Source organism: Humulus lupulus, chromosome 2, assembly GCF_963169125.1.
Source record: "Humulus lupulus chromosome 2, drHumLupu1.1, whole genome shotgun sequence".
NCBI classification, from domain to species: Eukaryota; Viridiplantae; Streptophyta; class Magnoliopsida; order Rosales; family Cannabaceae; genus Humulus; species Humulus lupulus.
In genome coordinates, this window is record NC_084794.1 from 7,857,526 (window position 1) to 7,873,656 (window position 16,131).

The window sequence follows — 16,131 nt, forward strand, 5'->3', positions numbered from 1 at the left end:
TGTCAAATATAATGTATAAAACAATTATGTTGACATTGAAAACAAATATCTAGAAATATAAATAAGGCTATATTATAATTGTGGTAGTGTATACATTATATATATTGTTAATAATAATAATAGTAAAAAAGTACTTAATTTTAGTTAGCGTGTTCCTTTATAGTTCAAAAATAGTCATTTTATTTATAAGGATAGACATCTAATTGTATCGCAAGGAATGAGATCATTTCTACTAGTGGTTTTGTAAATAGAAACTAGGATGACTAGGATCCAAACTACTTTAATTACCAAAAATTAGATTATATTAGATTGGATTTGAAAAATTAGATGTGAATTTGATAGAAACTTGTGGCAGATACACATGAAAAATCCAATTACGTACCAATTTATTCCAATTTGTATATAAATACACATGAAAAAAATTATATATTATAAAAAAAAATACATTTATATATAAATATATTTATTTTATGTAATATATAAATATATTTATTTTAGTAAATTTTACAATTTTGATCAATGACATGGTTGGATCCTACATTTTTAAAAAATTTCATTTTTTAACCTCGTGTTTTGTAAAAGATTACAATTAGGGCCCTACTGTCAAAATATGAAAATTAGGACCTTACTATTACAGTTAGGACCTTAATTGTAATCTTTTATAAAATAGGAGGTTCAAAATAAAAATTTTAAAAATGTAGAGTCTAATTGGGTAATGGACCAAAACAATGGATCCAAAATAGTATAAATTTTTAAAAAATGTAGAGTCTAATTGAGATATACCATATTGCTCTACCTTAATCATTCATATCTCTTATTATGTTTACTTACATTTTATAAAATTATTTTGACAATAGCAAGGTATTTCTCTTTAAAATTATGTTTTCTTACTCCTTAACTCATTTTTGTTCTTTTTCATTATCATTGAACTAATTTTCCTTTCCTAGGACAAAAGGATGAAATTTTGAATTTTATGATAAAGATATATTTTAGGGGAAAACTCTGGTACATCACACGTTTGTATTATATTTACACCCCATTGTTATTTTCCACGCATCGATAGTTAGAGTTTTTTTTTTTTTAAAAAAAATTATGGCAATGTAAATTGTTGTTATTTACAAGAACTTGCAAAATTTTGGAAAATTTTGAATAATTTATAATACCAAAAATAAGGTTTAAACAAGCTATTTCTCACACACACACACACATATCTCTTCTATATAAAAAGTGTGTAGATAACGAAAAATTCTTGATTTTAACGGTTTTTTTTGTGTTAACTTTAATAGAATATTCTAATTATTTAACATAACATACCTTTAAAACTAATTAAAAATATATATTTATTAATTATATTAATATAAATTCAAATGTTATAAAATATTATTGTTATAATAATATTTAATATAAGACTACATATTTAATAATTATATTGATATAAATTTAAATTAAAAATCAAATGTTATTGTTATCCAATAAATCAGTATTGGTGACGTGGCAAATAATCTCTGGACACGTGGCTGACACCTGGAAGCGTCTGTTAGAGTATCGACCAGAAGACACAGAAGAAGCAGGGTAAGCCCTCTTACCTGTGACCAGTCTGGTCGATGGTTCTGTGTACAAGGCAACTTTATGGGAAGATCTTTATGAATCCCGAATTTATCTCATACAATCTTTTGGATATCCGATTATTCAGGGAAGAATATCTGTAACAATCTCTTGTAACCCTCCTTGAGCCTATAAATAGCAAGAGATAGCTCAAAGGAATGGACCTTTTCTCGTTTTTTAGTCATTCAAAACTATAGTAATTTTCCAAGTAAACTTGTATTGTTCTTCAGAGGTTAGTGAAACTCATTGAACCCAGGTTCTTTGATCACCCTTCTGATTCTTATATCAATATCAGTCTAAGTGGACATAGGTCATTACCAGATCTTAGGGCCGAACCACTATAAATTGCTGTGTTTTCTTTACTTTTGTCATTACGTTCTTTTCTATACACTCGTTCATATCAATCACGTTTCGACTCCGTGTCAGTTGGCCAAATCGTGGGTCAACAGTTATAAAATATAATTATTATTATTATAATAATATATCATATATATTTAATAATTATATTAATATAAATTCAAATGTTATAAAATATTATTACGATAATAATATATAATCATAATTTTATACTAATTATATTAATATAAATTTGAATATTATAAAATATTATTATTATAATAATATTTAATACAAAATTAGATATTTAATACTTATATTAATATAAATTTAAATATTATAAGATATCATTATAATAATATATAATCTTAATTTTTATTTAAAAAGTTATCATATTATATATATATATTTTTAAAAACTATAAATAATGTTTTGGTTTAATTTTTTTTAATATGTTTATGTCATTCTTTTATATATAATGTTGTTTATTTATTTGTAATATATATGATAATGATACAAATTTAATAAAAATAATTAATAAATTCTATAAATAAAACTAAACAAACATATATTATACATTGTTTGTATCTAGTATATATAAAACATGCATGTAATAGACTGTTTGAAGCATGTTTTTAGCACTGTAAATTATTAAGAATTTCTCAAAATTTTATAAGATGTTTTAAATAACTACAATATATATGTTATAATTTTTTTTTTTAAATTATAATTATCTATGCTCGAAAAATGTCCTAGAGATTCTCTCATAGATTTAATTATCACTTGATTTAAAATATATATATATTTTGATGGTTGTACTGATTAATTTTTTTTAGTAAAATGAGATTCTTGATTCATGGTTGATGAGTATTGACACTTTAAATTTTTTTTGAGTAATCTAGTTTTTTAAATGGAGATTAATACTGTTACATATTATGAGTTATAAGTGTTAAATTTTCTGATTAATTAGAACCACCTTTTTGTAAATTATTGAAAAATTATATATATAAAAAACTTATTTTTATGAATTCTTTAGCTTAGTAATATGTTTACTTTGAAAGCATATTTTATTAATTATGTATTTTAATTTCTTATTATCTACGCTCGAGTTTTCACTTTTTATAAAAACTTAGTATAATTTCTTGACTTTACGTCAAAAGGTCAAAATATTGTTTGGACGTATGGACTATGGACTATGGACTCGTTCGTTCAATTTTCGAAGGATATTCATATTGAAATATGGGCCATAAAGCCCATTACATGATTTTTGAGAATGAAAGAAAATTACAGAACTAACCTGGTACATAACTTTATAGATGTGGTCATTAATTCGGCCTAAGATCATTAATCCCCTAAAAATATTGTAATGATTAAACAAATAATCCTGCCAAGATCATTAATCTTCTAAGAAAATTTGTAATGATTTTAAATTTTCAATATCATAATAATAATAATATTATTATTATTATTATTATCAAACTTTGTTAATATACATTTGCTGTATTAAGTTTTTTGCACTCATTAATATTATTACTCTTCTTTAGTGCTGAAAAGTAATTATTTGTTGTAAACTACTGATTATTGGTTATAATTATGTAGATGTTAGTTGTATCTGTTGTAAAGTAAATAATATAATATTAGATTAAATAATGTGACAAAAAATGTGATTTTTCACACCTTGTAACATATTATTGAGAGTTACAAAATTGGACACATGTGTGTGCCCAAATGTAACATATTTTAGAGTTACAAATTTGTAACTATCAAATATTACTCAATAATGTGTAGATTGAGAGTTGCACATTTGTGTTTGAATTTCATAAAGTCATTATGTAATATGGTTGTTGGAGACATGTTTTTAACTCTCATTATGTGTATGGAGGTTACAAAATCATGTGGGAAAGAGTTTGTGACGTTTTGGAAAAATTAAAGTTTTGGAGTCTGAAATTGCTTGTGGCTGTGGCCACTGATTATCCCTGGTCGCGGCCTAGGGGACAGATGTCAGTGGCCACGGCCAGGAACATCACTGGCCGAGGCCAGGGATGCTGACAGCCAACTCCAACTTATTTTTTCCTTCTTGAATGGTTTTAACACCTCATGTAACTCTCAAAACTCCTTTTAAATTCCATAAACATCTAATTAAACATTGGTAACAACCATGGAGGTTGGTGGAATTTGAAATTCAAATGGTATCTCAAAACTCTATAAATAGGAGCCTAATGCTCACTTTTCAAAGGGTGGAATTTTTTTTTCTCTCAAATTTTCTTCTATTATTGACACAAATTTCTCAATATAAACCCAATTACAATCCATCCCCCAATCATTTTTCACATGTTTATGGTTTACATTCAAGTAAAAAAACAAATAACAACATTTCAATTTAGCTCAAAATAAGTGTTGAACAACACAAATTCACATTAAGCTCAAAATGTGGGTAACTAGGGATTTAATATATAAAGGTCGGCTTGAAAGGCTCAATCGATTCCAAAAAAATTGCCTAAAGGCTCAATGTGGGTAACATGTGTTTAAAATTAGTGCATGACTCGCTAAACGAGTTATTTGGACCAAAACATGTGATTAAGCCACTAAGGGTTCGGGTATTAAAAATTTTGGTCAAGAAGTAGACATTTCCATCAAAAGAAACTTTAGTCTTTACATGGGATCCCAAAATACAAGTTTAAAAAATTGTTACAACTTAGGGATTACAAATTAAGCCGGCCTAAGTGACAAAACAGGGTCCAACCCTAAATCCCCTGTGATATATTGGTCGTGGCGGTCGAGGGGACTGCATCTGTACACATCACTGTTGTTGCTCTCCAACTTATGACTGGCCAAGCTTCTCCTTACTTTTACCTACACCACAAAGCACCTGTGAGCCAAATGAATCAGCAAGAAAACATATTAAGAAGTTCAGATAATTCACAGAATATAACAGCATGCTTAACAGTAATAACTAGAACCAAACATACACACTGTACAGTCAAGTGATCATAGGGTCACACAAGCGTGTGTTGCACTCTCATTTATTCATATGGCATCCGAGCCAGTCAAGTTCATAAGGCACTCCAGGGGTGGCCTAGCCATAACGGCCGGCGCTCAATGCGCATAACGCCGATCACGGCTTATAAGCCGAGCCTTACAGACCCTCGAGTTATAAGTCGAGCCTTGGAAACCCTCGACTTATAAGTCGAGCCCTTTTTTAACCAAATATACCCTTTGACTAGCAGGTCAAGCTTTAATTAGATGCAACATATAGATCCTCGACTTATAAACCGAGCTTCCTAGCCAGAACATACATCCAATAATACATTCATCATACATGCAGATACAATGCATCACAGTATACTAAAGTAGATATGCACAAGCATAATTATAATCATGCTCATTAGCTGGGCCCGAGCCCTAATTACATTTACATTTAACAAATGGGTCATGCCCCAATCATATTACATTCATAGCTGGGCCAAGACCCAATCATGCATATCACTCATCGGGTGCAATTTTCTTACCTCGATCCTCGTGCAGATAGTGGAACGACCCCGAGTGTTGATCCTGACCCGAGCATGGCGGAAACCCTAGTCACAATGCAAGTATACGTTCATCAGAACTTAATCCTAGAACCCGAGTTCCAAACCGAACTCTAAATCTTAAAACCATGGTTTTAAGTTAATGGGGCGCTAAAAATGTCCCCTGAGCCCCCAAGCAAGCTCCCAAATCAGATTCTTGAGCCCCCTGAGTCTAGCCCTAAAATTAAAAAAAAAACATGCATTTTGGGGCCCCTAGCGCCGGTATTTTACCCCATTTTGACTTTTCCACTAACTGGCCCCGAGCCGGGTATTTTACCCCGTTGTGACTTTTCTGCTAACTGGCTCCCTAGGATTGCCTCGTGTCTGGTAACTCAAATATATCAACATTATAATGTGGTCACATTTATATATCACACATTTATAATTATACCCGCAGTGGGTCAAAATTACGAAAAATGCATTTCTAATAAGACACGGGGCAACATGCATGTTTAATACACTTAAACATGCAAGTACAATCATATCATAGTATAATTCACATAATGACATGCTCATAACACACAAGCACTTAATTAACTCAATTATTGCCTCCCGGCCCCTTAATCCAGGCACTACGCCATAATAGGAAATTTGGGGTGTTACAATGATGTTTGCATTTTATTTATTTTTACATAGTTAATGTCTGACCAGAAAAAGCACAGTTACGAGCTTAAGCCTAGGTTGCTGAAGATGCTCAAAGACGAGCTGAATTAGAACTTGAGAGAGAGGCATCATAATATACATTACTACAGGTAATTGTTCAAACCTTGTTGCACAAGTTAAAGAATAGATTAATTTCATTAGTTGTTAATACATGATTAGTTATACCAATTATGTATAGAAGAATCTAGATTCTGTTGTATGCAAGGTTTTTATATAGTGACCCGTGCAACATTCTTTTTGTGTAACAAATTGGCTACGTGTCAACATGTGATACGTTTGCAATAGTGTATAATGTTTCATTGGTCATTTAGATACATAACTTCTCCAAAGTCTCCAATTGAGCTGGAAAATTCATTTACACCATTTCTGCATTCTCTTGACCTGGTATCAGAGCAACGTTAGGCCTGCGTCATGGCGGACTCAGTTTAAGCTCCTTAGACGATGGAAAACACTAGAGCAATGCCCACACCGGCGACTCCGAGTTCGGTGACAGTCCCTGCTCCTTCGATTGCCTTGATGCCAACTATTGTTACCAATCCGGTTCTAGCCGCAACTCTGTTCAGCATCTTAATCCAACCTTTTGCGTTGAAGCTCGACAGGAACAATTACCCATTGTGGAAGACTATAGTGACTACCATCATCCGTGGGCATCGAATGGAAGAGTACATCAACGGTCAGAAATCGTGCCCTCCATAGTTTCTTAACTCATGTATTACTTAATCCCATGATTCATCAATTGTTTTGAACCTTGACTACGAGGCTTGGCTAGTTCATGATCAACTTTTGATGGGCTGGCTTTATGGCTCCATGACCGAGGCCATTGCCTCGAAACTAATGGGATCCAAGACCTCCCAAGTTCTCTGGACACTTTTAGAGCAGTTGTATGGGACATACTCTCAGGCACACACGAATGATTTGAGGAACAAATTACAGACTACCAAAAAGAGCTCAATGAGCATGGTTGATTATCTAAGACTAAAGAGAATGGGCTGACGCTCTTGCAATTGCAGGGGATCCATATCCTGAAAATTATTTAGTTGCTAACATTCTATCAGGCATGGATAGTGTAGATTATATGTCAATCATTGTACAGGTTGAAGCAAAACCCAACATCACTTGGCAGAAGTTGCTCCTGAGGTTTGACAGCAGGCTTGATAGACTCAACAACGCTGGATTTGCAACCAAGCAGGCTTCATTTGGTGGTCCATCAGTAAACTTTGCCTAAAAACCACTTAAAAAATTTGGCTCTCATTGACCTCACTCAAACACATCCACTGGATGAGGCTATTCAAACTACTCATGGCAACAAAGGGGTGGTGGCAATCGATTTAGAGGTCGAGGTGGTCGTGGAAGTGGCTCCAAGCCAGCTTGCCAAATCTGTGGGAGGTATGGTCACTTAGCTACTCACTGCTACAGCTGCTATGATGAGTTGTTTATAGGTCAGCAACAGAGTAAGGTTCATGCTCAAGACAAATAGCTAACATCAATGATTGCAACGCCAGAAATGCTCAATGATGAAAGCTTGTATGCTGACAGTGGTGCAAGCAATCACTTAACCTCAGAAGGAGATAAGATGGCTACCAAAGTTAACTATGGTGGTAAGGAAAATATCACTATTGATGATGGTCATCAATTGCATATCTCCCTTATTGGAACTAGTGCCCTAAAAATTGATTCTCATGCATCCCTGATACTAAATGATTTATTATATGTGCCATAGATTACTAAAAACTTGATAAGTGTATCAAGGTTAACAAGTAATAATAATGTCTCTGTTAAATTCTTTTGTGGGTACTTCAGGGGGAACTTAAAGATGGTCTGTATCGGTTGGACACCACTCTCTCGCCTCAGTCAAAATCAGTTCAAACTGCAGCTAGGAGAATTCCTCTCTCTAGTGTAGCAACAAAGGAGAAGCCTAATAAGAGGGCCTCATGTGGGTCTTTGATGGATATTTGGCTTAGAAAGTTGGGACATCCTTCTGTTAATGTACTTAATCAGATTTTGAACATGTTGAACTCTTTTGTGACTCAATCATAGTAGGAAAATGTTTGGATTTTTATTCAAACATTTGACATTTGTGCATATAAAAAAAACTGTTGAAATCAATGAGAACTCTCGGTTCCACATAGTGTAATAAGATGTTACGTAGCTCAGTAGATGAAACTAGTCCGGATAATAATTCACAGGATGGCTTAGGTAGCTTCAAGTTTGGGAGCAATAATGCCTTGGAACAACTTGGTCTGTTCATGAAGGTGGACGATGAGGAGGAAGAAGGTGAACCAGATTGTGGTCCCAATACCATAGCCTGTTAGAATATATTATTATATTAATTAGAATTACCAAAAACTGTTAATTCTAATTGATTCTGAATAAAGTCAATATTGTGATTAATTAACAAATATTCTCAATATGGTTAGCATTTAAGGTAGTTACTCTATATTGAGTTACCCAATATGTCATATCCTATTGAATGTCAAATATTTTGACATTAATTGTGGCAAAGACCTTCATGGAAGATCTCACCTATATAAATATAGGATTCTGGTCCCCAAGCTCATGGCTCATTCTCATACTACATCTAAAGAGCTAGTGAGAGCTTGGAGGTTCATTATCCTCTCTAACTCTCTTTTCCCTGTCTTTTGCTGATCTAAAGACTTTAGATCGAGGTTATCAAATCAAAGGCTAGAGATATAATTTATCGATCTCCTTTATTTTTTTTGTAACAATCCTATACAGTTTATTCTGCATATTAGGATTGTTAATACATCTAGATTAAATTAACATTACATTTGGTATCAAGAGCCATATTTGCCTCTGCCTTAATATTGTTGCATGCATATATATATATATATAATTTATATATGTTTTGTCTTCATAAATACATATATTCATTCTTGTATATGATTTGTATATTTTTGTTATTATTGCATTTTGATGTTAGAAATGCTTCATTTATTAAATTTCTAACAGTTTTTGGCAATAAGACTAAATAATAGGTTTCATCATATTTGTGCAAATTTTGTTGTTATTTCAAATTTGTTTTTCCATAAAGAATAACATTATAAATAATTTAGTTCATGTTTCTAATGATTTTGTGATTGAAAAAAATGAGTTTGAAACTTAAGAAAACAAAGTTTTTATAAATTTGCATATTTATTCACAGTCAAAACTTAAGGAAATCAAAGTTTGATTTCTAAATGTTTCTTTAGCAACCTAAGGTTGTAAATCTTCAGGTTGATGATTTTTTAATTAATTATTGCATTGAAATCAAGTTTCCCTAATGCAGAAATTAAAAAAAATAAGAAAAATCCAAAAAATTAAAATTTTTAAAATATTTTTGGAATTAATATTTTTCTTGATTTCTACATTAATTTAGGCAATAAATTTAATTTTTTAATTTTGCTTATTTTAATTAAGCATATAGTTTTTAGTAATTTATATGTTATTTGAAAATTAATTAAAATATGAAATTTTTTTATTTGGTATATTTATTACATGATTTATTTTTATTTATTGAGCATGCAATAGTGATAATTGCAATAATTTGAGTATGTAATTACATTTAATTTTTTTACAATTAAGTTTTAGTGCAATTATTTATTAATTTACCAAATATGAGTAATTGATTTATTGCCTCATTAAGCATTAATTTTTAAATTAATTCTGTCATTTAATTATTTATGGAATCATTGTATTTATTTTTATCATACATATAAATATAGTGGATTGTACTAATTTTGTATGTTTATTTTTGTTTTAATTCATGCAATATTTATTATTAGTACAATTAATTTTGAGATATTATATGTATAATTTTAGGGTTTAAATGCATGATATATATATATTCCATATTTGTACTTTTATGGTTAAATACTATTGCCATAATGTTATTCATGTTATGGAATTTATAACATTTTATGAGTATAATTAAGTGCTTAAAAAAATTAATATAATATACATTCAATTACAATTAATTTTTGCTTTATAAAATATACTCATGAAATATCAGAAATTGTTAACCATAAATAAATGTGTCTAAGTAATTCATATAATTTTATTTAATTATAGAGTAGCCACAATGTCTTTAGTTAAATAAAATTATATATTATGGCAATAAGGATCACATAAATATTTTAGAAATTAATTAATTTAAGTGCTAAATAAATTAGATTCATAAAATTTTAACATAAAGTTTAGTTAAAAATTAGCACTTTAAGATTTATAAAATATTATCTAATTAATTATAATAATTACTTAGCTAGAATAATTAAGTTATGAATAATACATAACAATTTTGTGGTTAACATGGAAAAGCATGAAACTGAGACAATGCTCAATCTATAACGATTTTTAATGATCTTCAGACGACCACACTAGGAGCACTCTTAGTGATTGCCTATTATGTTGTTGTATAGTTGTTCTCAGGTTTAAGTTGAGCCTAAAATATAATGTCTAGTGAACTATATAATTTTAAATAATTAGAGAGTAGCCACAATATCTCTAATTATATAAAATTATATATTAAGCTGATTAGGATCACATAATGGACATAAATTGTGATTAATTATATAGATATAATAATTTTACCCCACATGGGTTTTATTATGTTTATATAATTAATTAAGATATTATATTAAATTATTTTTTCTTAATCTACCAAGAAGAGTTATGATAATTAATTTAATATTTTTATCATATAGTTTATTTAGATAGAAATATCGAACCTTAAGTTTTTCAAATGTTTGATTAAACTATCATAATGTACAAATAATCTTATTAAATTAAAAATTTAGCCCACATGCAATTTTTGTTTAATAAGATTTCATCCTCAGCATGTTTTTACATTGGTAAAAACATGAATCCATATAAACCATAAAAATATTTATACTTATAAACTTGTAATCCTATTCATGCAACACCACAAACCAATTTATTCTAATGTCCCAAAAGAACTTCCCGGACTTTGGGTGATAACTCCAAAGTGTAGGAGGAGAGTATTCTCCTCCATCCAAGTTGCACATACATTTACTGTGCAATTAAGATCAATAAAATACCCACCATCACCACCAGAACTCTAATTTCATATGTATGTTATGAATCTAATATGGTTAATGTTAATATTAACACATGGTGGATTGATTATTGATCAACAATCTATATTTCATATTTCATTCAAGGTTTACAAAACCTAATGAAGCCAGTAGAAAGTGAGCAAAACATCTTATTCGGAAACAAGATGGGTTCACATGTGGAAGCTATAAGAACATGCACTTTAGTTTTAAGTAGTAGTTTTGTTGTAAAAGTTAGAAAAGACCCTTTGTGTTCCAAGTTCTTTTAAAAACTTGATTTCAATTTCAAGACTTATACCTTTTGGATATTCTTTACATTTTTAGACAAATATTTTAACATATTGTATCAATCTGAATGTGTTGGGAATGGTACAATGTATGATGGTCTTTACTAAATTAATCTGCAAAACAATACCACCCATAATGTTATGCATGTTTAAACTGACATTAAGAGATATGTTATGAATGAGGATTCATCTACATTGTGACACTGGAGATTGAGACATATCTCCATTGATAAGATTAAGAGGTTAGTAAAGGATGATGTACTTAATACTTTAGATTTTACTGACTTTCATACTTGTGTGAATTGCATTAAGGAAAAACATACCAACAAGTCTTAGAAAAGTGGTGCCCATAGGAATTCTAAATTATTAAAAATCATACATACAGTTATATGTAGTTCAGATATGGACTCATATGGTCAGAAATACTTCATCTCCTTTATAGATGACTACTCACGTTACATGTATCTCTACTTGCTTCATAACAAAAGTAGAGCATTGGATGTATTTAAGACATTTAAAGTTGAAGTAGAGAAACGATGCAATATGCAAATTAAGATAGTGAGATTAGATAGAGGTGGAGAATATTATGGTAGATACACTAAGGATGGATAAGCACCTGGTCCGTTTGCGAGGTTTCATGAAGAAAAATGGGATCGTTGCACAATACTCCATGCCCGGTACACCCGAGCAAAATGGTGTTACAGAAAGAAGAAACCGAACACTATTGGATATGGTGCGGAGTATGCTTAGCAACAACTCCAAACTTCCTAAATCCTTGTGGACTAAAGCTCTAAAAATGGTTGTGTACATATTAAACCGTGTTCCAACCAAGGCTGTCTCAAAAACGCCTTTTGAATTATGGAAATGTTGGAAACCGAGTTTGTAACATATATGTGTTTGGGGATGCCCATCTGAAGTTAGGGTATCTAATCCACAAGAAAAGAAATTGGACCCTAGGACCATTAGTAGGTATTTCATTAGAAATACTAAAAGGTCCAAAGGTTACAGATTCTACTGTCCATCTTATAGCACTAGAATTGTGGAATTAAGAAGTGCAAAATTTCCTGAAAATGACTTGATTAGTGGGAGTGATCAATCAAATGACTTAAATTCTGAGAAAGATTATTTGAAACCTTCCACCTCGGGATCATTTGGTTCAAAACACCCTTCACGTTCAAACGGATGTTGAACAATCATGACAAGTCATTGAAAATCCACAAGTCGATGATGAAGTCTCAATGGATTAAGTTGTTCATGAATTACCTATAATGATGATCAACCAGCTGAACCACGTGCTCCCTAAAAGCTTGCTGGTGTAGCCTTAAGAATATCCACTAGAGCGACAAAATCGGCAATTCATAGTGACTACATTGTGTATTTACAAGAATCTGACTACAATATTGGAGCCGAAAATGATTTAAAAACATTTTCACAACCAATGAATAGTCAAGAATAGAAATTATGGTACAATGCCATCAATGAATAAATGAATTCTATAAAGAGCAACAAAGTCTGGGATCTTGTTGAGTTGCCTAATGAGGCGAGGATTATTGGGTTAGTGGGTATTCAAACAAATAAAAACTCATTAGGCAACATTGAGAGACATAAAGCGAGACTTGTTGCTAATGTATTTACTCAAAAAGAAGGAATTGATTACACGGAGATCTTTTCTCCTGTTTCTAAGATAGATTCCCTTAGAGTAATCATGGCATTAGTTGCTCATTTCGATTTAGAGCTACGAAAAAAGGATGTGAAAACTACTTTCCTAAATGGTGACCTAGAGGAAGAGGTATACATGAAACAACCAGAAGGATTCTCCTCTAGTGATGGTGAGCACTTGGTATGCAAGCTTAAGAAGTCCATCTATGGATTAAAACAAGCGTCCCGCCAATGGTATTTAAAATTCCATGATTTCATCTATTCCATTAGACTTGAAGAGAATGTCATGAATTAATGAATATACCAGAAGATCAGTGGGAGTAAGATTTATTTTCTTGTTTTATATATGGACGATATTCTTCTTGCAAGCAATGATAGGGGTTTCCTCTATGAAGTGAAACAATTCCTCTCAAAGCACTTTGAGATGAAGGATATGGGTGATGCATCTTTTGTCATTGACATTAAAATCTATCGAGATAGATATCAAGGCCTTTTAGGTTTATCTCAAGAAGCCTACATCAACAAAGTTTCAGAGAGATTTCAGATGAAAGAATGTTCACCAAGTGTTGCTCCTATTATTAAGGGTAATAAATTAAATTTGAGCCAGTATTCAGATATAGATCTTAAAAGGGAAGAAATGAAAAAACATTCCTTATGCTTCTGTTGTCGGAAGCTAAGCTCAAAACCTGGCATTGCATTTATTGTCAGATTGATGGGATGATATTAGAATAACTTAAGTTTAGACCACCTAAGAGATACATAGAAAGTGATGACTTGTTGTGAAAATTAGTCTACGCAAGTGCACGCAATCGTCAACAAGTAATATAATGATAAATCGAGTATCGTCTCCACAGGGATTGCAAATTAAAGTAAATGTAAAACCAACTAATTAACAACTTGAAATAAAGAAAAATATGGGAATGATTGAGTAATGAATCTAAAATTAAATGACTGTAAATAAAACCTGCTTAAAATGTGACTACAATTACTGGAAAATTAATTGCAAGAAAAAGTGTCTATGGAATGATAGACTTGAATAGCTAAACCCCCCCTATGTTTTATCTGCCCAGTTGTTACATCATTCGTTCAGCAAAGTTGCACAGAGTTAACAGAATTCTAGATATGCTCGTGAGGTTTTTCCAAAACTCACTGATTAAGTTCTACTACTTAATTGAATATATTCCTATATTTAATCAGGTTTCAGAACAGTAATTAAACATCAATTCTCAAGTTATGCAAGGTAGTAAAATATTCCTATCTTACTTACTAAGAATAACCCAAACATGGAAATTCTCTTGCATCATCCAAGTTGTATATACTAGATCTAGCCTTTCCAGAACCAGATCTAGCTTAGCAAATTATTACTCATGACCAATTAATAACAATAAAAAAACAGTAAGCTCACTTGAATGAACAAAGGAAAATTTACTAAAGTCATGCATCAAGATTAATTAATTCAAAGCATAGGGGTTCATAGCTATTCAAATCTCAAAAGGTTTAGCTCATGTTCAAACCAGTAATTACAATCCAAAACAGAGTTTGTTTATCCATGACTAATACTTCAGTTTCACAAAATATAGAATTAAGAGTATATACTACAGAAAAGGAAAAGATAGAAGAAAAAGAAGAAATAGAATCAAAGTATGCTTTCGTCCTCCTCCTTCTTTTCTCATGGATATCCTCTTATGGGTACTTGGTTTTCTGTGTATATCTCTCTGCAATATTCCTTCTCTCCTTTTTCAGCTGAGTTAATGTCCTTCTTTCTTACTCTATGCGGCTGTACTTCGTTGCTTCTCCTCTCTAGGGTACAATTTTCATTACCCTCAATTAGAAAACCCAACTTTTTTTCTTTTGGCCCACTAGTCACGGTCTCTTCACTCCACATCAGCCAGCTGACATAATTTTAAGTGTCTGCCACATGGGCGCTGAATTGGATAAAATAAATTGTGCTGGCATCTTGTCCACATCATCGATCAGTTCCCAGGAATGCTACAACATTCTTTTTTATTCAGCAAACCAGAGGCAATTCCAGCTTTTGTGCTCACTTTGGCCTCGAACTCCTTTCTTTCCCTTGGCAATTCAAAATTCCTTTTCTAAACAATAAAACAGACAGAATTAATTACATAATTACATTTAAAACTAACAACTTAAAAGACTCCAAATTTAGCACACTAACTAGAAAAGAAAGATAAAAACTAACAAAATTAACAAACAACATCACAATCATTACTCTTTTCACGAAAAATCAAGTTTAAAGATCATAAAAATAACTCTATACCATAGAGTTATCAAGGTATCTTTATGATACCAAAGATTACATGCATTTTTAGATGAACTAACAATCTGGAAATAGTTAACATAATCAGATTCAGATCTGTGACAGTCAGAATCTCGTGATCCGTAGGGGAAAAGACCGTGTAAAAAGTTGTGCAATCTCATATCGCCTGGGCAAGGTCAAGTGTGATGATTCTAAGACTATGTAGGTATGAGACTACACGGTTACACGGTTGAAGAGGGATTAAATGGATTGATGGGTACTACATATGCCAACAAGATGCATCTTCTTTTCGGTAGCCCATCACTTGAGAACTCCAAAGTTAAGTGTGCTTGACCTGGAGTAGTCTCCATATGGGTGACCTCCTAAGAAGTTTTCCCAGGAAGCGTGCGAGTAAGGACAAAGCACACTGGAAAGACTCATGTTGGTTTGCAGGGCCAGTCATCATTCCAGGAAGCAGCCATAGTGACATGGGGCGTTACAAATGGTATCAGAGCTTTGACCTAGCTGGAAGTGTGGCCGACGGGGACGTCGGACCCCTAGGGGGTGATTGTGACAGTCAGAATCTCGTGATCCGCAGGGGGAAAGACCGGGTAAAAAGCTGTGCAATCCCACATCGCTTGGGGAAGGTCAAGTGTGATGATTCTAATACTGTGTAGGTATGGGACTAC